The 22528-nt window shown below is 39.7% G+C and overlaps 2 long non-coding RNA genes across 4 annotated transcripts in view; one reads left to right on the forward strand and one right to left on the reverse strand.

The window, feature by feature from the left end:
• Positions 1-22528, forward strand: part of LOC125150077 (uncharacterized) — a 35786-nt gene that overhangs the window by 11769 nt on the left and 1489 nt on the right. The window contains exons 5-7 of one of the 3 annotated variants that reach the window (XR_007146161.1): positions 743-897; positions 5157-5209; positions 22110-22486. This is a non-coding gene — a long non-coding RNA (uncharacterized LOC125150077). Of the gene's footprint in view, positions 1-742; positions 1087-5156; positions 5210-22109; positions 22487-22528 lie in introns of those variants that run through there. The other 2 variants (XR_007146162.1, XR_007146160.1) reach the window with 2 other exon arrangements.
• Positions 2254-5692, reverse strand: LOC125150092 (uncharacterized). The gene is made up of 3 exons (XR_007146180.1): positions 5501-5692; positions 2874-2983; positions 2254-2606 (listed from the first exon to the last, which is right to left on the reverse strand). It is a non-coding gene; the product is annotated as an uncharacterized LOC125150092 (long non-coding RNA).

Consider the following 22528-nt stretch of genomic DNA (forward strand, 5'->3'; position numbering starts at 1 on the left):
ATTCTCACATTCCACTGGCATCTGTTACAGTGGTGGCAAGTGGGACCCAGTCATCTGTTTTTAACAAGTAGTCCACGTGATTCTGATGCACACTAAAATTTGGGAACCACTGGTTAATGGTTTCTCTATGAAAGTGAAAATCTCTTTGTTGCCCTTACTCTATTTCCTATCTCAATAAAAGTGTTAGTGCGTTGTAAATGTGTGTATAAGCCTGAATGTGGGTTTCCAGGCTCAGAGGGAACCAGTCTTTTCATGGTACAGAGTATATTTGCATTTTTTTAATTAAAAAAAATTGTTTTAAGTTTATTTATTTCAGTAATCTTTACACCCAATGTGGGGCTCAGACCTATGATCCGGAACTCAAGAGTTAACACATTCTTCCAACTGAACCAGACAGGCACCCCTGTATTTGCATTTTTATCTCATTTGAAATAATTTTGGGGCGCCTGGGTGGCGCAGTCGGTTAAGCGTCCGACTTCAGCCAGGTCACGATCTCGCGGTCTGTGAGTTCGAGCCCCGCATCAGGCTCTGGGCTGATGGCTCAGAGCCTGTTTCCGATTCTGTGTCTCCCTCTCTCTCTGCCCCTCACCCGTTCATGCTCTGTCTCTCTCTGTCCCAAAAATAAATAAACGTTGAAATAATTTTATTGCTGTCATGAGTAATAAAACACCTGACTCATAGGAAGGTTGGTTATCTCTTGCATGAGTCTCTCTTCCATTAAGATCTCTTTCTCCATGAATAGGTTATCAACTCTTTAAACACACTTTTATCTCATGGTTGGAGCAAGAAGAGTTGAGGACAATGGAGAGAGGTATTCCTCAGGGTGAGTGTGAAGAACATCCCTCATCAATGAGAAGTTCAGTATGTTTGGAAATGTAACAAGAGGCTTCTTACGAGGTATGGTTGACATATGACATATTAGTTCCAGATACGACATAATGATCCAATATTTGTATATATTTTGAAATGACTACCACATTAAGTTTAGTTAAAATCTATCACCATATATAGCTACAAAGTTGTGTTTTTTGTGTGTGATGAGAACTTTGAGGATTTACTCTTAGCAACTTTGAAATATAAAGTACAGAGGCGCCGGGGTGGTTCAGTCAGTTAAGCATCTGACTCTTCATTTCGGCTTGGGTCATGGTCTCACAGTTTGTGGGTTCAAGCCCCGCATCAGACTCTGCGCTGACGGCACAGAGCCTGCCTGGGATTCTCTCTTTCTCTTCTTCTCCCCCACTCCCTCTCTCAAAAGTAAATAAACTTAAAAAAAAAGAAATATAAAATACAGTATTATTAACTATCATCACCATGCTGTATATTCCATTCCCATGACTTGTTTTATAACTAGAAGTTTATACCTTTTGACCCTTTCACCCATTTCACTCAACCCCCACCCCCTCCTCTGGCAACCACCAATCTGTTCTCTGGATGTTTGAACTTTGTTGTGGTTTTTTGTTTCGATTTTTTTGATTCCACATACCAGTGAGATGGTATTTGTGGTTTTTTTACTTATTTCACTTAGCATAAAACCTCAAAGACCATATTGTAAATGGCAAGATTTCTTTCTTTTTATGAGTGAATAGTATTCCATTGTGTATATATACCACATTTTCCTTATTTCTTCATCTGTTAGTGAATACTTAAGTTGTCCCCATATCTTGGCTGTTGTAAATAATGCTGCAGTGAACTTGAGGGTGCACGTATCTTTATCAGTTAGTGTTTTTGATTTATTTGGATAAATTCCCAGAAGTTGAATTGTTGGGTCATATGAGAATTCTTTTTTTTTTTTTAATGTTTATTTTTGAGAGAGAGAATACAAGCATGGGAGGGGCAGAGAGAGAGAAGGGGACAGAGAATCTGGAGTGGGCTCTACACTGGCAGCGGTGAACCCAACATGGGGCTCGAAATCACAAACCACGAGATCATGACCTGAGTTGAAGTCAGCTGCTCAACCAACTGAGCCACCCAGTTGCCCCAATGATTGTTCAGTCGTTCTATCTATCTTTCTATCTATCATCTATCATCTATCTATCTATCTATCAACATGTAGAATCATCACACAGGTCTGTTCACTTTATGAAAATTAATCATGGTATACATTTAAGAGTTTTTGTAGTTTCCTTTATTATTTACTTTACATCCAAGTTAGTTAGCATATGGTGCAATAATGATTTCAGGAGTAGATTCCTTAATGCCCCTTACCCATTTAGCCCATCCTCCCTCCCTGTTTTTATATTATTTTTGCTTCCCTTCTCTTATGTTCATCTGTTTTGTATCTTAAAGTCCTCATATGAGTGAAGTCATATGATTTTTGTCTTTCTCTGACTAATTTCACTTAGCATAGTACCCTCTAGTTCCATCCACTTAGTTACAAATGGAATGATAGTTCTATTTAAATTGTTCGAGGCCATATGGTATAAGTAGGTTTAAACCTGTCCTGAGTTGATGGATGCTCCATATCTCACTGAACCAGTCTCTTCGTCCTGAGAATAGGTTAGTTCAGTTAAAGGTTTGTGTCTTATTTCAGGAGGCAGTGATACAGGTGGGTTACCCAAGTTAGGCCTATATGGTACAAGCAGTTGGGTATTTAGTAAGAAACATTTCTGTGGAAACAAAAGAAAATAAAAAAGGTTAATGGTTGGAGTAGATTGTAATCCCAGTTTTTGAGTGCTGAAGGTAGCCAGTCAAGATTTCTAGATGCCAGACTTGGCTCATGTTCAGATGCACTGAGGGCAGGCAGTATTTAAGCTGATGGATTTTACTTGTCTGCAATTTGAGGGTCTCTGGTGATCGGAGTGGCCCACATGGCAGCAGGTATGAAGATGGTCCCGCTGCTGTGGTGATTTCTCTTTTTTATCAGGTTATCTCACCTTAGCTGATGTGGCTTTGTGCCAAGGGCAGTTTTATTTCTCAGTGATTCCAAGTTATAAGGGTAGGGGGAAAAGTTGGAAATGTTCGTTTGGAGAGTTGTAGCCAGATTCTGGAGGAAACAAAAAGAATTTAGTATCCAGTCTAGTTTACAGACAGGAAACAAAACCTTAAAGACAATTAACAACACTAGAATTTGATACCCACAGAGGTGTATTACTGAAATGCAATTTTTTCTCTATAAACAGTTACCCCCATTTGTATCAGATAATTAAAACAACACTAATTTATTTGTGAAATAAGTTTTGTCTCATTAAATTTGGCTTGGTTATTTAAGTGCAGCAAGAATACTGATTGACCATATAGGCTCCTTTAAGTCTGCTTTGATGGAACTTTTGAGAGAGCAGGGGAGGGGCAGAGAGAGAGGGAGAGAGAACATCCCAAGCAGGCTCTACACTGTCAGCACAGAGCTCTGTGTAGGGCTCGAACCCACAAGCCCTGAGATCATGACCTGAGCTGAAATCAAGAGTCAGATGCTCAACCAACTGAGCTACCCAGACACCCTGAGATGTAACTTTTAAAAGCCTCTTCAGGCTAAGAAGCCAAAGCAGGAACTTGCCATAGACTTGGCTTGCAATACCTATAGGTTTGGGTGAATTCCTCTCTTCTTGAGATCCCCCAAATATGGTGAAGTTCCTTTGCTTGCCAGAAAGTGATCTTCCTTACTCACCTGGAAGACTGCTGGGAGCCTTGTAGGCAAGGTACCAGGCCAATTCTCCCAAGGGGCTTATTTTGTTTAAAAAAGTTTTTTTAATGTTTATTTATTTTTAGAGAGAGACTGAGACAGACCATGAGTGAGGGAGGGACAGAGAGAGTGAGGGAGACACAGACTCCGAAGCAGGCTCTAGGCCCTGAGCTGTCAGCACAGAGCCCAACACAGGGCTCAAATCATGGACCGTGAGGTCATGACCTGAGCCAAAGTCGGCTGCTTAACTGACTTAACCACCCAGGTGCCCCTGTGAGGGGCTTTATTGGTTCCATAAAGTCCATCTTAATTCCTTAAAGCTGTCTGGTAATTGAATCTATGAGTATCATTCTCAAATATGACTTTCTACTTAAAGCCTTGGTGAGAATAACCAGTGTTTCCAATTGTGTCCCATTATGTGCAAGTGGAATAGATTCTTAACGAACCTACGCAAATAAGTATATTGCCCTGAAAATAAAAGTGCTCACTGAGAGTTTCCAAATTCTGGACAAATCAGTTATGGAGAAAAAAGGTAAATATTTCATCCTTGTTCACAAATGTATATATCTTACCAAGTTGCTGATAGGTTAAGAGAAAAAGCTTTTCTTAAATCTGGAAAAATGAAAACGTGAAGGAACTATAACAGTGTTTTACATAAAATGTCATAAAAATTATAATTACACTCACAGTTCATTCAGTGCCTCATGTTTTTATTGTTTGGCTTGAATCCACTTTTTCCATTAATTCTATAAATTTTTACCCAGTTCCGTTTTAGGATCTTACAGTTATTAGAAATCTGTACTTGTCAAAAATTCCTTTTCATGAATCTCCTTGAAAATGACCACTTTTATAGACACTTGCAAAGCAGCGCAGTAAAACAGTAACTATGTATAAATGAAAGAAGACTTTAACCATTGCCATGTTTAAGGTCAGATGAAAGTTGATTGAATTTATCAGGAAATTTGGTTATTTCTGTGACACATTTTAAGATAATAACTAGATTCTGTGTCTCCCTCTCTCTCTGCCCCTCCCCCGTTCATGCTCTGTCTCTCTCTGTCCCAAAAAAATAAATGAACATTGAAAAAAATTAAGATAATAACTAGAATTATAAGTGATAGCATACAAGTTTATATCAGGTTTTTAAGAATTTCTTACAGGGGCGCCTGGGTGGCGCAGTCGGTTAAGCGTCCGACTTCAGCCAGGCCACGATCTCGCGGTCCGTGAGTTCGAGCCCCGCGTCAGGCTCTGGGCTGATGGCTCAGAGCCTGGAGCCTGTTTCCGATTCTGTGTCTCCCTCTCTCTCTGCCCCTCTCCCGTTCATGCTCTGTCTCTCTCTGTCCCAAAAATAAATAAACGTTGAAAAAAAAAAAATTAAAAAAAAAAAAAAAAAGAATTTCTTACAATTTCTTATATTAATAATGTATTTGTTATAACTTGTATTAATTACATTTACCCACAGTATAACCTAAGAAGGTTTATTATGTATTTGATACGGTTAACATACCATTTAACCTATTTAGTTTAATCTCTCTCTTATAAGGAAACAGAACAAATCTTTTGGGGTGTTCCAGGAGCCCTCTGGAAAAATGCCAGGTGAGTTCAACATTAAGACTTCACTTAGAATTTGAATTTTGGAAAGTTTGTCAAAAATATCAAAAGGTTTTGGGATGCCTGGCTGGCTCAATTCTTAGAGCATATGACTCTTGATTCAGGGTTGTGAGTTCCAGCCCTACATTGGGTGTAGAGATTAAAAATAAAATCTTAAAAACAAGGTTTTAAAACAGTTGGTCAAATAAGGTAATTCACTATGAAGCAATACTTAATTATCCATTTAACCAAAATGACAATAAAAGATTTTAGAGCCAAAAATAGAAAGTTACTTACTTATGAGCAAAACTCAGCTCTTGAGAAGACTAGGTTTACTTAAGCAAAGGCCTGAGGACAAAGATAACGTGAAGCACAATAAGTTATTTTGTAACATAGAATTATGCTTTTTCAAAAGGTAAATTTAAAACTAAAAGCAGGGGCGCCTGGGTGGCGCAGTTGGTTAAGTGTCCGACTTCAGCCAGGTCACGATCTCGCGGTCCGTGAGTTCGAGCCCCGCGTTGGGCTCTGGGCTGATGGCTCAGAGCCTGGAGCCTGTAGCCTGTTTCCGATTCTGTGTCTCCCTCTCTCTCTGCCCCTCCCCCGTTCATGCTCTGTCTCTCTCTGTCCCAAAAATAAATAAACGTTGAAAAAAAAATAAAAAAAAAAAAAAACTAAAAGCACAAAAAACTTCGGTGATCTCTAATCAAGAGCACACCAGTAATCCATGAAAACCAAATTTTAACTTTGTAGCAGTGTACTTTTTAATATTAAAATTCTTTACAATTTTAATTAGATCCACTCCAATCTTAGCCAGTTTGACCACACGTAAAATTCTTTTCCCAAGATTCCTTTTTCACAAACCTTCTACAACTATCTTTTTTACATTCAGATTTTCTATTTTTTCAAAAACGTTTATTTACTTATTTTGAGAGAGAGAGAGGGACAGAGAGAGACACAGAATCCAAAGCAGGTTCCAGGCTCTGAGCTGTCAGCACAGAGCCTGATGTGGGGCTCGAACCCACCAACCACGAGATCATGACCTGAGCCAAAGTCAGTTGCTCAACCAACTGAGCCATCCAGGTGCTCCCCTCTTTTTTCCTAAAACAAAATTATTTTCATTTCCCTTAACAAACATGCATTGTCATACCTAATACCTTTCATACACAAAGACACATTCTACCTTCCTTGCATACCTTGCTTTATTATTTCTAGTAATTTAAAAATTTTTTTTTTCAACATTTATTTATTTTTTTGGGACAGAGAGAGACAGAGCATGAACGGGGGAGGGGCAGAGAGAGAGGGAGACACAGAATCGGAAACAGGCTCCAGGCTCTGAGCCATCAGCCCAGAGCCCGACGCGGGGCTCGAACTCCCGGACCGCGAGATCGTGACCTGGCTGAAGTCGGACGCTTAACCGACTGCGCCACCCAGGCGCCCCTATTTCTAGTAATTTTAATTAGGTTTCTATGGGTTAAAAATTCTAATTAATATACTTATAGAAACTTGAAGTAGTAAGCAGTTGTAAATTGTGGTATACCATCATTCTTTAGATTGGTAAATTTATGAGTTAAGCTTATACTTCCTCAAAACACTTTGTAATAGCACAGTTTTTCAGTGTGGCCCAGACAGGTTTACTAATAGCTCCAAATATCTTCTTTCTCTGTAATAAGAAACCAAAAGTAGGGGCACCTGGGTGGCTCAGTCAGTTGAGCGTCCAACTTCAGCTTAGGTCATGATCTCGCAGTTCATGAGTTTGAACCCCAGGTCAGGGTCTGTGCTGACAGCTCAGAGCCTGGAGCCTGCTTCAGATTCTATGTCACCCTCTCTCTCTCTCTCTGCCCCTCTCCCACTGGTGTTTGCCCTCTCTCTCTCTCTCAAAAACAAAACTTATTAAAAGAAAGAAAGAAAGACCAAAAGTAGATAAGCTGGTGTTCAGTAATTAATGTTTCAGTATTTTATCTTATTTGGAAATGATCTTGATGATCTAGATATTTAATGAATTTCCCATCATTTATTTTAACTTAAGCAGAAGTTTTTTGTTTTTTGTTTTAAGTAAACTCTACCCCCACTGTAGGGTTTCAGCTCACAACCCCAAGATCAGGAATCACATGCTCTACCAATTGAGCCAACCAGACACCCATAACTTAGCAAAACTCTTAAAGTTCAAGCTACCAAAGAGATTTGGAAAACTTTTTTTTTTTTTTAAGTATTTATTTTTGAGAGAGAGAGCACGAGCAAGGGAGGGATCAAGAGAGGGAGATAGAGGATCCGAAGCAGACTCTGTGCTGAGAGCGCAGACCTTGATGTGGGGCTCGAACTCACAAACTGTGAGATCATGACCTGAGCCGAAGTAAGACACTTAACCAACTGAGCCACCCAGGTGCCCTGGGAAACTATTTTTAAATAGACATACCATAACACATAATTATTGCTGAAAAATTCGCCTGAACTTTTACCCCATTTACATCTATCTAAACATTTGTTCCCAACAATTATGTTTAGATTCCCCACTTTAGAGATAACATGAATTTATTTGACTATTAAACCCAGATAGAATACAAGTTATTTATCTACATTATATTTAATGCTAATAACTCTGAAGACATGCCTGCTTTAGTTAAGCCAAATGTAAACTAGGTTTTATTTTTTTATTTTTATTTTTTTTTAATTTTTTTTTTTAACGTTTATTTATTTTTGAGACAGAGAGAGACACAGCATGGACGGGGGAGGGGCAGAGAGAGAGGGAGACACAGAATTGGAAACAGGCTCCAGGCTCCGAGCCATCAGCCCAGAGCCCGACGCGGGGCTCGAACTCACAGACCGCGAGATCGTGACCTGGCTGAAGTCGGACGCTCAACCGACTGCGCCACCCAGGCGCCCCTAAACTAGGTTTTATTTACCAACATAACCCCATGTCATGTGAACTGAAATGACATATAGAAACTAAATTTCTTGAGTTTTAGGAATACTTCATAAACAATTTTAATAGGTTTTTTTTTTTTTTTAATGTTTTTGTTTATTTTTGAGAGAGACAGAGCATGAGCAGGGGAGGGGCAGAGAGAGAGGGAGCCACAGAATCTCAAGCAGGCTCCAGGCTCTGGGCTGTCAGCACAGAGCCCAACACAGGGCTCAAACTCACGGACTGTGAGATCATGACCTGAGCCAGACACTTAACCAACTGAGCCACCCAGGCACCCTATAAGCACTTAATTTTAAACTAATTAAATAGAGCTCTTTTACAAATTAATTTTGGCTATTCTATCAAGAGGTAGAGAAAGGAAAAAAAAAAAACCTATAAATCCATAGACATACATAAACACACAGACACAGAGACCCTGTTACCTCCTATGGTGTTTACATTTCAAAGGCATGGTAAGATTTACATCGTTAAGGGGCAAGGATAGAAAATGTAAGTTTTCTTCTAGGAGTTTTAGTCCCTTTTGATTGATTGGTTTAGTGCTCCAAATAAAGTATAGTAGTGCAACGCCTGTAATTAGGCCCATAAAAAGTAATTCTCCAGGGGCACCTGGGTGGCTCAGTCAATTGAGCGTTCGACTCTTGATTTCAGCTCAGGTCATGATCTCACAGTTCATGAGTCTTAAGCCCCGCATCAGGCTCTGGGCTGACAGTGCGGAGCCTGCTTGGGATTCTCTGTCTCCTTCTGTCTGTCAAATAAACAAGTAAACATTTTTAAAAATCAGTCTGTCAGTCCTTGTCCAGACTCAGTTTTGAATAAGGCCTTTTCAGAGTTGGAACAGGTCAGGAGACAAAGAGTGAAGTGGTGGGGCGCCTGGGTGGCGCAGTCGGTTAAGCGTCCGACTTCAGCCAGGTCACGATCTCGCGGTCCGTGAGTTCGAGCCCCGCGTCGGGCTCTGGGCTGATGGCTCAGAGCCTGGAGCCTGTTTCCAATTCTGTGTCTCCCTCTCTCTCTGCCCCTCCCCCGTTCATGCTCTGTCTCTCTCTGTCCCAAAAATAAATAAACGTTGAAAAAAATTTAAAAAAAAAAAGTGAAGTGGTGACACAGAAACCATACGCCTGTTGTATTTTATTTCTGGTGGTGCCATTGATTTCCTGTTACAAGGCTGTTTCACTCTTCTGTGTTAGGATGCACACTCCTGGCATGACCCGCTGGTTCTGTGGTCACAGATGGAGGTGTACCATTCTCCTCACCTACAGGAATCCTTTCCTTGTGCCTTTAGCTCAGAGCTTCTCCTTGGGCAGGGACAGTAGCCTTGTAGTCCAGTTCACCCTCCTTAACTCTCTTTGGCTTAAGGTGTGGAGGGAGGACCCTTATGCACAGTATTAGTCCATGAAGGCCCTTATGGTCTGGTAGTTTCTTTAAATCATATGGCCTTGAACACCTGCCCTGGGGAGATTGTTGGATGACTGCAACCTTTGGGCCAGAACCCGCTGGCAGGACAGTGGTGAAGCAGGATGCACAATCACATAGCAGGGCAGCAGACCTCTGGCAAGTGGTACTCCACTCCCAGATGCTGTTACCCTCCTGAGTGAGGTGGTTAGTAAGCAAGCTGAAGGTAAAGGATATTCCTCGGTTAATTGCAAGGGCAATACTGCAGTCCTGCTGGCTATGCCAGTTGTTTTGTGCTGGTCTCAGCCTTTCAACAACCAATATTCTAGTTGGACTGGCCCTTGAGGTTGCAAGGCACCCTTCAGCAATAACCATCAAGAAAGAAGACCTAGAAATTATACAGCTCACCTGAGGCCACACAGCAGGGTCTCAGGTAGAAGAGAAAATGCAATGGCCTGGCATTCTCCTTTTATTGGACTTGAGGGTGGGGGCCTGTGTTTCACAGGCTTATTCTTTATTGGTGGATTTCAGACATAAGAGTAGGAATTTTGAAGTATGGAGAAATCAACCGTGTTTCTAAAATAAAGGGGCTTCTGGGGCGCCTGGGTGGCACAGTCGGTTAAGCCTCCGACTTCAGCCAGGTCACGATCTCGCAGTCTGTGAGTTCGAGCCCCGCGTCAGGCTCTGGGCTGATGGCTCAGAGCCTGGAGCCTGTTTCCGATTCTGTGTCTCCCTCTCTCTCTGACCCTCCCCTGTTCATGCTCTGTCTCTCTCTGTCCCAAAAATAAATAAATGTTGAAAAATAAAATAAAATAAAGGGGCTTCAGTCAGAAGAGGTGGCCTGGCTCTTTAGTCATAGAGCTGGTAATATGTTTACTCTGGTAACCCTCTTTCCAGTGGATGCCTCTTGCCTCTTTGAAATGGGTGCCTTGGCCATCAAACCTTTTAATTTTATTTATTTTTAATGTTTATTTTTGAGAGAGAGACAGGGCACAAGCAGGGGAGGGGCAGAGAGAGAGACACACACAGAATCCAAAGCAAGCTCTAGGCTACAAACTCTAAGCACAGAGCCCGATATGGGGCTTGAATTCATGAACTGTGAGATCATGACCTGAGTTGAAGTCGGCTGCTCAACCAATTGAGCCATCCAGGCGCCCCTTAAATAAACTTTTTTTAAAAAACTAAAAAAAAAAAAAAAAAAAGATATGAGGACAGCTCTGAGACAGCATCAGTTGTACAGACATTTGCATTATAGAGGTCCCAAAGGAAACACAGAGGTAGAAAGCTTATTTGGAGAAATTATGAATGAAAAGTTCCCTAACCTGGGGAATGAAACAGACATCAAGGTCTAGGAAGGACAGGGAGCCCCAAAAAAGATGAACCCAGCAACGCCCACACCAAGACATGTAATACCGTGGCAAAAAGTAAGGATAAAGAGAATTTTTATTATTTAAAAAAAAAAAATTTTTTTTAACGTTTATTTTTGAGACAGAGACAGAGCATGAACGGGGGAGGGTCAGAGAGAGGGAGACACAGAATCCGAAACAGGCTCCAGGTTCTGAGCTGTCAGCACAGAGCCCGATGCGGGGCTCGAACTCATGGACTGAGAGATCATGACCTGAGCCAAAGTCGGCCGCTTAACTGACTGAGCCACCCAGGCAACCCTAAAGAGAATTTTTAAAGAAAGAGATGAGAAAACCATTATATATGAGGGAAACCCCATGAGGCTATCAGCTGATTTTCAGCAGAAACTACAGGCCAGAAAGGAATGGCATAATACATTCAAGGTGCTGAAAGGAAAACCCCTACAACCAAGAATACTATACCCAGCAAGGTTATCATTCAGAATAGGAGAGAGTTTCCAACAAAAATAAAAGTTAAATGTACTTAGAAGAAATGTTAAAGGGAACTCTGGAAAGAAAAGGACACAATGAGAAGTAAAAGGAAAAACTTTTAACAAGTAAAAGTAAACATACAATAAACATAATTGATTATCACTTGTAAAGCCAGTATAGAGGTTAAAACAGAAAATGTCAATTATATCTATAAACATTAGCCAAAGGACTCAAAACAAAAGATGTCATATACATACATAAATATATACATATATTTACATATGTATATGTACATATATACATCATATACATAAAATGAGGGAAGGGGGAGTAAAAATTTACTGCTTTTAGAATGTGTTTGGACTTAACTGATCATCAATATAGACCACTATATATGTAGGATGCTATATATTAATCTCATGGTAATCACAAGGAAAAACTTATAGATACACAAAAAATAAGAAGGAATCTAAACATAACACTAAGAAAGATAGAAATCACAAGGGAAGAGAGTAAAAGAACTACAAAAACAATCAGAAAACAACAAAATGGGAGTAAGCACATAGCTACCAATAATTACTTTAAATGCAAATGATCTAAGTGTTCCAATCAGAAGACATAGTGTGACTGAACTGAATGGAATGGAATGAGTGAATGAATAAGACCCATCTGTATATTGCATATAAGAGGCTTCAGACCTAGACATACATTCAGACTGAAAATGAAGTGGAAAAATATGTTCCAGAGGCTCCTGGCTGGCTCAGTTAGTGGCGTGTGTGATTCTGGATCTTGGGGTCATGCCTTTGAGCCCCATGTTGCACGTAGAGCTTACTTTGAAAAAAAAATATGTTCCATGCAAATGTTAAGTAGAGAAACATGCTGGGGTAGCATTACAAAATAGACTTTAAAACAAGCACCATAATGAGACAAAGGAGGACATTGCATAATGGCAAAGATACCAATTCAGCAAGAGGATATAACAGTTGTAAATATCTATGCACCTGGTATAGGAGCACCTAAATATATAAATATTAACGGACGTAAACAAAGAAATTGACAGTAATATGATAGCAGTAGGGGACTTTGCCACCTCACATATCAATGGATAGATCATCCAGACAAAATTATTAAGGAAATGGTGGCTTTGAATAATACATTAGGCCATATATATACAGAATAGTCCATCCAAAAACAGACTATACATTCTTTTCAAGTGCACATGGAACATTCTCCAAGATACATCACCTGTTAGGCCACAAAACAAGTCTCAGTAAGTTTCAGAAGATTGGAATCCTATCAAGCATCTTTTCTGACCACAATGGTATAAAATTAGTAATTAATTACAAGAAAGCAACTGTACAAAAACACAAACGTGGTGGCTGACAATGCTACTAAGCAAGCATTGGGTCAATTAAGAAATGAAAGAAGAAAATGTAAAAGTACCCAAAGAAAATAAAAATGGAAACAATGCTTCAAAATCTTTGGGACATAGTAAGAGTAGTGCTAAGAGGGAAGTTTATAATGAATGATACAGGCCTACCTCAAGAAATGAAAATTTCAAATAAATGTAATCACACATCTAAAGCAATTAGGAAAAGAAGAACACAAAGCCCAGAGCTGGTAGAAGGAAGGGAATAATAAGGACCAGAGCAGAAACAAATGAACAGGGACTAAAAAATAGAAAATATCAATACAACCAAGAGCTGGTTCTTTGAAAAATTAAAAATGAAGAACCTTTAGCCAGGCTCATCAAGAAAAAGGACTGAAAATCAGAAATTGAATGGGAGAGGTAACAACTGGCCCCTCAGAAATACAAAAGATCATTAAGAGACTTATCGGAAATACTATATGCCAACAAATTTTATAACCTAGAAAACATGTATAGAATTCTGGAAACCTATGTCTTCCAAGACTGAGGCAGGAAGAAATAGGAAATCTGAAGAGATTAACACTAACAGAATTGTATTGGTAATCAGAAAACTCCCAACAAACAAAAATCCAGGATCAGAATGCTTTACAAGGGAATTCTACCAAACATTTGAAGAGGAGTTCAGGGCGCTTGGGTGACTCAGTCAGTTGGGCAACTGACTTGGTATCAGCTCAGGTCATGATCTCACAGTTGTGACATCAAGCCCTATGTCAGCCTCTGCTCTGAGCGGGAGCCTGCATGGGATTCTCACGTTCACATGCATGTTCTCTAAATAAATAACCATTACAAAAAATTTTTTTTGATGTTTCTCTCAAGAATGAATAAACAGAGTGCAAGCAGGGGAGGGGCAGAGAGAGAAGGAGACACAGAAACTGAAGCAGGTTCCATGCTCTGAGCTGTCAGCACAGAGGCCGACATGGGGCTTTGAACTCATGAACTGCGAAATCATGACCTGAGCTAATGTCGGATGCTTAACTGACTGAGCCACCCAGGCACCCCAATAAATAACCATTTTTTAAAAATAAAGAAGAGTTAATACCTATCCTTCCAAAACTCTTCCAAAAAGTAAGGAAAAAAGAAAAGTTCCAAATTCATTCTAAAAGGCCAGTATTAATGGGGCACCTGGGTGGCTCAGTTAAGTGTCTGACTTCAGTTCAGGTCATGATCTCACAGTTTGTGAGTTCGAGCCCCACGTCAGGCTCTGTGCTGACAGCTCAGAGCCTGGAGCCTGCTTCAGATTGTGCGTCTCTCTTTCTCCCTGAACCTCCCCCACTCACATGCTGTCTCTGTCTGTCTCTCAAGAATAAATAAACATTGGGGCGCCTGGGTGGCTCAGTCGGTTGAGCGTCCGACTTCAGCTCGGGTCATGATCTCACAGCCTATGAGTTCGAGCCCCGTGTTGGGCCCTGTGCTGACAGCTCAGAGCCCGGAGCCTGTTTCAGATTCTGTGTCTCCCTCTCTCTCTGACCCTCCCCTGTTCATGCTCTGTCCCTCTCTGTCTCAAAAATAAATAAACGTTAAAAAAATAAACATTAAAAAAATAAAAGGCCAGGATTGATGATGATGATGATGGTGGCAGCCAGCATTACCTGGATATGAAAACCAAAGACACTAACAAACCCGTGAACCATAAGGCCATTATCCTTGATGAATATAGATGCAAAATCCTCATTATTAGCAAACAGAATTAAATAATACATTAAAAGTATAATTTGCCAAGGTCAAGTGTGATTAAAAATTCCAGGTATGCAAGAATAAACAAAATTAAGGCTAAAAGCAATATGATCATTGCACAAAAACACACATAGATCAATGGAACAGAATAGAGAACCCAGAAGTGGGCCCACAAACATACGGCCAACTAATCTTTGACAAAGCAGGAAAGAATATCCAATGGAATAAAGACTGTCTCTTCAGCAAATGGTGTTGGGAAAACTGAATAGCGACATGCAGAATGAACCTGGACCGCTTTCTTACACATACACAAAAATAAACTCAAAATGGATGAAAGACCTAAATGCAAATAGGAAGCTATCAAAATCTTGGAGTAGAAAGGAGGCAAAAACCTCTTTGACCTTGGCCGCACCAACTTCCTACTCAAATGTCTCAGGAGGCAAGGGAAACAAAAGCAAAAATGAACTATTGGGACCTCATCAAGATGAAAAGCTGCTGCATGGCAAAGGAAACAATCAGCAAAACTAAAAGGCAATTGACAGAATGGAAGAAGATGTTTGTAAATGACATCGATAAAGGATTAGTATCCAAAATCTATAAAGAATTTATCAATCTCAGCACCCAAAAAATCTAGTGAAGAAATGTGCAAAAGGCATGAATCAACACTTTTCCAAAGAAGACATCCACATGGCTAACACATGTAAAGATGCTCAACATCACTCATCATCAGGGAAATACAAATCAAAACCACAATGAGATACCACCTCACACCTGTCAGAATGGCTAAAATGAACAACTCAGGCAACAACAGATGTTGGCAAGGATGCAGAGAAAGAGGAGCTCTTTTGCACTGCTGGTGGGAATGCAAACTGGTGCAGCCACTCTGGAAAACAGTCTAGAGGTTCCTCAAAAAATTAAAAATAGAACTACCCTATGACCCAGCAATTGCACTACTAGGTATTTATCCATAGGATACAGGAGTGCTGATTCATAGGGGCACATGTACCCCAAGGTTTATAGAAGGAAGCACTGTCGACCATAGCCAAAGTATGGCAAGAGCCCAAATGTCCATCAACTGATGAATGGATAAAGATGTGAGACTATATATCTATATCTATATCTATATCTATATCTATCTATATATAGATAGATAGATATCCACACACACATATACACAATGAAATATTACCCAGCAATCAAAAATAATGAAATCTTGCCATTTGCAACAACATGGAACTAGCATGTATTATGCTAAGCAAAATTAAAGAAATACAAATATATGACTTCACTCATATGTGGAATTTAAGATACAAAACAGATGAACTAAGGGAAGAGAAGCAAAAATATAAAAACGGGGAGGGGGACAAAATATACGAGATTCTTAAATGCAGAGAACAAAGGGTTGCTGGAGGGGTTGGGGGTGTGGGGAAGGGATAAATGGGCAGGGGTCATTAAGGAGGACACTTGTTGGGATGAGCACACTAGGTGTTACATGTAGAGGATGAATCACTGGATTCTGCTCCTGAAATCATTATTGCACTATATGCTAAGTTTGATGTAAATTATAAATAAAATTTAAAAAATAAAAGCAATATGGTCATCTCAATAGATGCAAAAAGAAGTGTCTGGCAAAACTGAACATTTGCTCATGTTAAAAACTCAAAGTGGGTTTAGAGAAAACATAATGTAATAAAGGCTATATATATGAAAAACCCACAGGTAACATATTAAATGGTGAAAAACTGAAAGTTCTGAGATCAGGAATAAGACAAGGATATCGTCCTCACTGTTTCATCAACATAGTACTACCTGGAAGTCCTATCCACAGCAATCCGACAGGAAACATAAATAAAAGGCATTCAAGTTGTTAGAGAAGAGTAAAATTAGCTATTTACAGATGATATATATAGGAAACTAAAGGTTCCACCCAAACCTATTAAAATAAATGAGTTCATTCAAGTTTCAGGGTACAAAATTAGTATACAGAAATATGTTTGCATTTATATATGCTCATAATGAAGTAGCAGAAAAAGAAATGAAGTAAACCAATTCCATTTACAATTGAGTCAAAAGTATAAAATACCAAAGGAGACATACAGATGGCCAAGACACACATGAAAAGATGCTCAACATCACTAATCATAAGGGAAATACAAATCAAAACTACAATGAGATATTACCTCACACCTGTCAGAATGGCTAAAAACAATACAAGAAATAACAGATGTTGGCAAGGATGCAGAGAAAGGGGAACCCTCTTGCATTGTTGGTGGGAATGCAAACTAGTGCAGCCACTCTGGAAAACAGCATGGAGAGTACTCAAAAAACTTAAAAATAGAATTACCCTACAATCCAGCAATTGGCATTACTAGGTATTTACTCAAAGAATAGAAAAATACTCATTCAAAGGTATTCATGCACCTCAGTGTTTATAGCAGCATTATCTACAGTACCTAAATTAGAACAACAGCCCAAATGTACACCGACTGATGAATGAATAAAGAAGACATGGTGTAGGGGTACCTGGCTGGCTTAGTAGTACAACATGTGATTCTTGGCCTCAGGGTTGTGAGTTTGAGCCCCATGTTGGGTCCAGAGATTATGCTAAAATTTTTTAGACTTTTTTTTTTTTTGAGACAGACTGTGCAAGCAGAGGGGCAGTGAGAGGGAAGGAGGGAGAGAGAGAGACAGTCAGTGCGAGCAGAGGGGTAGTGAGGGGGAGAGAGAGAGAATCCCAAGCAGGTTCTACACTGTCAGCACAGAGCCCAATGCAGGGCTCAAATTCCCAAACTGTAAGATCATGACCTGAGCTGAAACCAAGAGTCAGATGCTTAACTAAGCCACCCAGGTACCCCAGTTTTTTAAACTTAAAAAAAAAAGATGTGATATATGTATATACAGTGGAATATTTCTCAGCCATTAAAAATGAAATCTGTAAAATAAGAGAAAGAGATCATTTAGTACCATATAATTTAACTCGTGAGATTTGAGAAATAAAACAAGCAAAGGGAAAAAGAGAGGTAAATAAATAGACTCTTAACTATAGAGAACAAACTGATGGTTACCAGAGGAGGGGATGGGGTTGGAGGGATGGGTTTTTTTTTTTTATATGAAATTTATTGTCAAATTGGTTTCCATACAACACCCAGTGCTCATCCCAAAAGGTGCCCTCCTCAATACCCATCACCCACCCTCCCCTCCCTCCCACCCCCCATCAGCCCTCAGTTTGTTCTCAGTTTTTAACAGTCTCTTATGCTTTGGCTGTCTCCCACTCTAACCTTTTTTTTTTTCCTTCCCCTCCCCCATGGGTTCCTGTTAAGTTTCTCAGGATCCACATAAGAGTGAAACCATATGGTATCTGTCTTTCTCTGTATGGCTTATTTCACTTAGCATCACACTCTCCAGTTCCATCCACGTTGCTACAAAAGGCCATATTTCATTCTTTCTCATTGCCATGTAGTACTCCATTGTGTATATAAACCACAATTTCTTTATCCATTCATCAGTTGATGGACATTTAGGCTCTTTCCATAATTTGGCTATTGTTGAGAGTGCTGCTATGAACATTGGGGTACAAGTGCCCCTATGCATCAGTACTCCTGTATCCCTTGGATAAATTCCTAGCAGTGCTATTGCTGGGTCATAGGGTAGGTCTATTTTTAATTTTCTGAGGAATCTCCACACTGCTTTGCAGAGTGGCTGCACCAGTTTGCATTCCCACCAACAGTGCAAGAGGGTTCCCGTTTCTCCACATCCTCTCCAGCATCTATAGTCTCCTGATTTGTTCATTTTGGCCACTCTGACTGGCGTGAGGTGATACCTGAGTGTGGTTTTGATTTGTATTTTCCTGATAAGGAGCGATGCTGAACATTTTTTCATGTGCCTGTTGGCCATCCGGATGTCTTCTTTAGAGAAGTGTCTATTCATGTTTTCTGCCCATTTCTTCACTGGGTTATTTGTTTTTGGGGTGTGGAGTTTGGTGAGCTCTTTATAGATTTTGGATACTAGCCCTTTGTCCGATATGTCATTTGCAAATATCTTTTCCCATTCCGTTGGTTGCCTTTTAGTTTTGTTGGTTGTTTCCTTTGCTGTGCAGAAGCTTTTTATCTTCATAAGGTCCCAGTAATTCACTTTTGCTTTTAATTCCCTTGCCTTTGGGGATGTGTCGAGTAAGAGATTGCTACGGCTGAGGTCAGAGAGGTCTTTTCCTGCTTTCTCCTCTAAGGTTTTGATGGTTTCCTGTCTCACATTCAGGTCCTTTATCCATTTTGAGTTTATTTTTGTGAATGGTGTGAGAAAGTGGTCTAGTTTCAACCTTCTGCATGTTGCTGTCCAGTTCTCCCAGCACCATTTGTTAAAGAGACTGTCTTTTTTCCATTGGATGTTCTTTCCTGCTTTGTCAAAGATGAGTTGGGCATACGTTTGTGGGTCTAGTTCTGGGGTTTCTATTCTATTCCATTGGTCTATGTGTCTGTTTTTGTGCCAGAAGGGATGGGTTTAAATAGGTAGTGGAGATTAGTATACTTGTGATGAGCACCAGGTGATATATGGAATTGTGGAATCACTATATTGAGCAATTGGAACTAATAAATCACTATGTTAACTGAAATTTTAATAAAAACTTGTTTTAAAAGTATAAAATACCTAGGAATAAGTTAAACCAAGAAGGATAAAGACCTATACTCTGAAAACTGTAAGACATTGGTGAAAGAAATTGAAGGTAAAGCAAAGAAATGGAAAGATCGACCATGCTCATGGCATGGAAGAATTCATATTGTTAAAATATCCATATTACCCAGAGCAATCTACAGATTCATTGTAATCCCTATGAAAATAACCAACAGTATTTTTTCACAGAATTGGAACAAATAATACTAAAATTTGTATGGAACCACAAAGATCCCATGGAGATTGTCAAAGCAAACTTGAGAAAGAACAGAGCTGGAGTATCACAATCCCAGGCTATAAGCTATTCTACAAAGCTGTACTCATCAAAACAGTATAATACTGGCACAAAACAAGAAACATAGATCAAAGGAACAAAATGTAGAGGCCAGAAACAAACCCACACTTCAATGGCTCTTCAAAATGGTGTTTGGAAAACTGTACAGCTACATGCAAACGAATGAAATGACCATGTTCTTACACCATACACAAACATAAACTCAAAATGGATTAATGACCTAAATGTGAGACTTGAAACCATAAAACTCCTGAAAGAAAACAGAGGCAGTAATCTCTTGAACATAGGCCTTAGCAACTATTTTCTGGATATATCTCCCAGGCAAGAAAAACATTAAGTGAAAATGAATTATTGGGACTACATCTAACTAAAAATCTATCGCACAGTAAAGGAAACCATCAATAAAATGCAAGGACAATCTAGTGAATGGGAGAAGATACTTGCAAGTGACATTTCATACAGGGTTAATATTTAAAATGTATAAGGAACTCCTAAAAACAACAACAACAAAAAATCTAATTTAAAAATGGGCAGAGTCCCTGAACAGACATTTTTCTAAAGACTTACAGATGGCCAACAGACACAAAAAAATGCTCAACATCAGTAATCATCAGGGAAATGCAGACCAAAACCACAATGAGATATCACCTCACACCAGTCAGAATAGCTGTCATCAAAAATACTGAAATATTGGGGCGCCTGGGTGGCGCAGTCGGTTAAGCGTCCGACTTCAGCCAGGTCACGATCTCGCGGTCCATGGGTTCGAGCCCCGCATCAGGCTCTGGGCTGATGGGTCGGAGCCTGGAGCCTGTTTCCGATTCTGTGTCTCCCTCTCTCTCTGCCCCTCCCCCGTTCATGCTCTGTCTCTCTCTGTCCCAAAAATAAATAAACGTTGAAAAATACTGAAATATTAAGTGGTGACAAGGATGTGGCAAGAAGAGCGCCCTTGTGCACTGTTGGTAAGGATATAAATTGGTGTGGAAAATTGTATAGTGGTTTCTCAAAAAATTCAATAAAAATAGAACTAATATGATCCAGTAATTCCACTGCTGGGTATTTACTCAGGGAAAGTGATCAAAATTTTAAAATGTATCTGCACCACTATGTTCACTGCAGCATTATTTATAGTAACTAAAGTATGGATGTAACCTTACTGTCCATCAGTAGATGAATGGAAAAAGATTTGGTATATGTGTTACACACACACAATGAAATATTACTTGGCCATAAAAAATGAAATCTTGTCATTCATGACAGCACAGATGGACCTAAAGGATATTGCTAAGTGGGATAAGTCAGAGAATGGCAAATATTAAGTGATTTCACTTACATGTGGAACCAGTGAACACAAAACAAAGTTTCATAAACACGCGATACAGATTGGCTGCTAGAACAGAGGATGTTGGGAGATGGGCATGATACATGGAGGGGGGGCGGGGGGATTAAGATTAAAATTTTTAGTTACAGAGCACCTGGCTGGCTCAGTAGAGCATCTGACTCTTGATCTCAGGGTCATGAGTTCAAACCCCACACTGGGTGTGGAGCCTACTTTAAATTTATAGTTACAAATAAGTCAATGGGAATGAAAAATACAGAGAATATAGTCAATAATATGGTCATAATTTGGGGGGCAGAGGGTAACTATAGTTATCTTTGGCATCGTATGCAGTACAGAATTGCTGAATTGCTATATTCTACCCCTAAAACTAATATAACATGGTATGTCAACTGTGCTTCAATTAAATACACACACACAGACACACACAGACACAGTCTTAACAATTCTACTAGGACACTCTTACCACTTCATCATTCACAGTTGTTTGCTGTAGGTTTCTCACTGTTTTTAATAGCCAGTATATTCCTGTATTTCATAGTTTGAGACTGTATGCCTTTGAATTTAAATATTCTTCCTGTATCATCTGAAATGGCCATATTTGTTCACTGATAAAATTCAGATACTTAAAACTGCACCTTGCTCATGATAGGTACATAATAAATATTTGAATGAATTAATACAGGAGTTTACTTTCTAACAAATATGGTAATTTCACTTTTCTTCCAGCTTTATTAATATACGTAATAATGTGTAAGATTAATGAGCACATGTTGATTTGATAGACTTCTGTGTTGCAAAACGATTACTTACAGTGTTAGTTAACACCCACATGACTTCACATAATTATTTCTTTTTTTGTTGTGAGACTATTGAAGATTCTCTCTCAACAACTTTCAAGTGTGTAGTACAATAGTATTAATTGCAGTCACCATGCTGTAGAACCTATTCAGAACCCATTCAGAACTGGAATAGGTTTGATCACATCTTCTCAAAATCCACAACACTAACCTCCTGTAAAAGCTATCCAAGAAAACGTTCATGTCCCGGATAGATCACACTGAGTTTAACAGATATAACACTGCAGTCTGACAAGTGGACCCCTAAATTGATCTCTGTCTTGCCCTGATCTTTAAACTGTCTTTGTAAATGTTCTATCTTGTTCCCACCACATAAGGCCTGGAGGTCACATCCAAGGTGTATACCCTCTTAGGACCCATGAACCATAACTTCTCTCATAAGCAAGGCAGCACTGATAGTAGTTAAGCCTAAACTTCCATAAAAAAACAATCTTTCAAGCATAGCCATACTTCTGTTCACTGTTCTCATTACTTCTGTTCTGAGTGCTTTCATTTTACAGGCTGGAGGCCCAAACCCTGGAGGTAGTTTATTGTTTCAACCAAAGAGCAAATGCTGAGACCCATATCCAAGTAGTTATCTGCTGGGAAAGGATACCCCAGGCCCACATCCCAAATGGCATCACCCGTGCACAGAATCTCATTGCTGGCAGGGATACTGGCCTAAGATGACATCACTCCCTCCGAAGATCTCCTGAATAGAAATGACTTCACCCAGTTCATGAGCTTCTGCACCAGCAATATCCGTGGCTGACCCTCCTAATGCAGAAAGTAGACAAAGGACAATTTTGCTGATCTTCTTTTGATATTCTGTTTTGTTCCTGAGCTGCTTGCAGTCTGCTTAGCCCATTATCCAGGCATAACTGCATTCTGCCAAAACATACCCCCACGCTGCCATGCTTGTAGGGGAATCTGACAGAAA

The sequence above is a fragment of the Prionailurus viverrinus genome, chromosome A2 (genome assembly GCF_022837055.1).
Source record: "Prionailurus viverrinus isolate Anna chromosome A2, UM_Priviv_1.0, whole genome shotgun sequence".
NCBI lineage: Eukaryota > Metazoa > Chordata > Mammalia > Carnivora > Felidae > Prionailurus > Prionailurus viverrinus.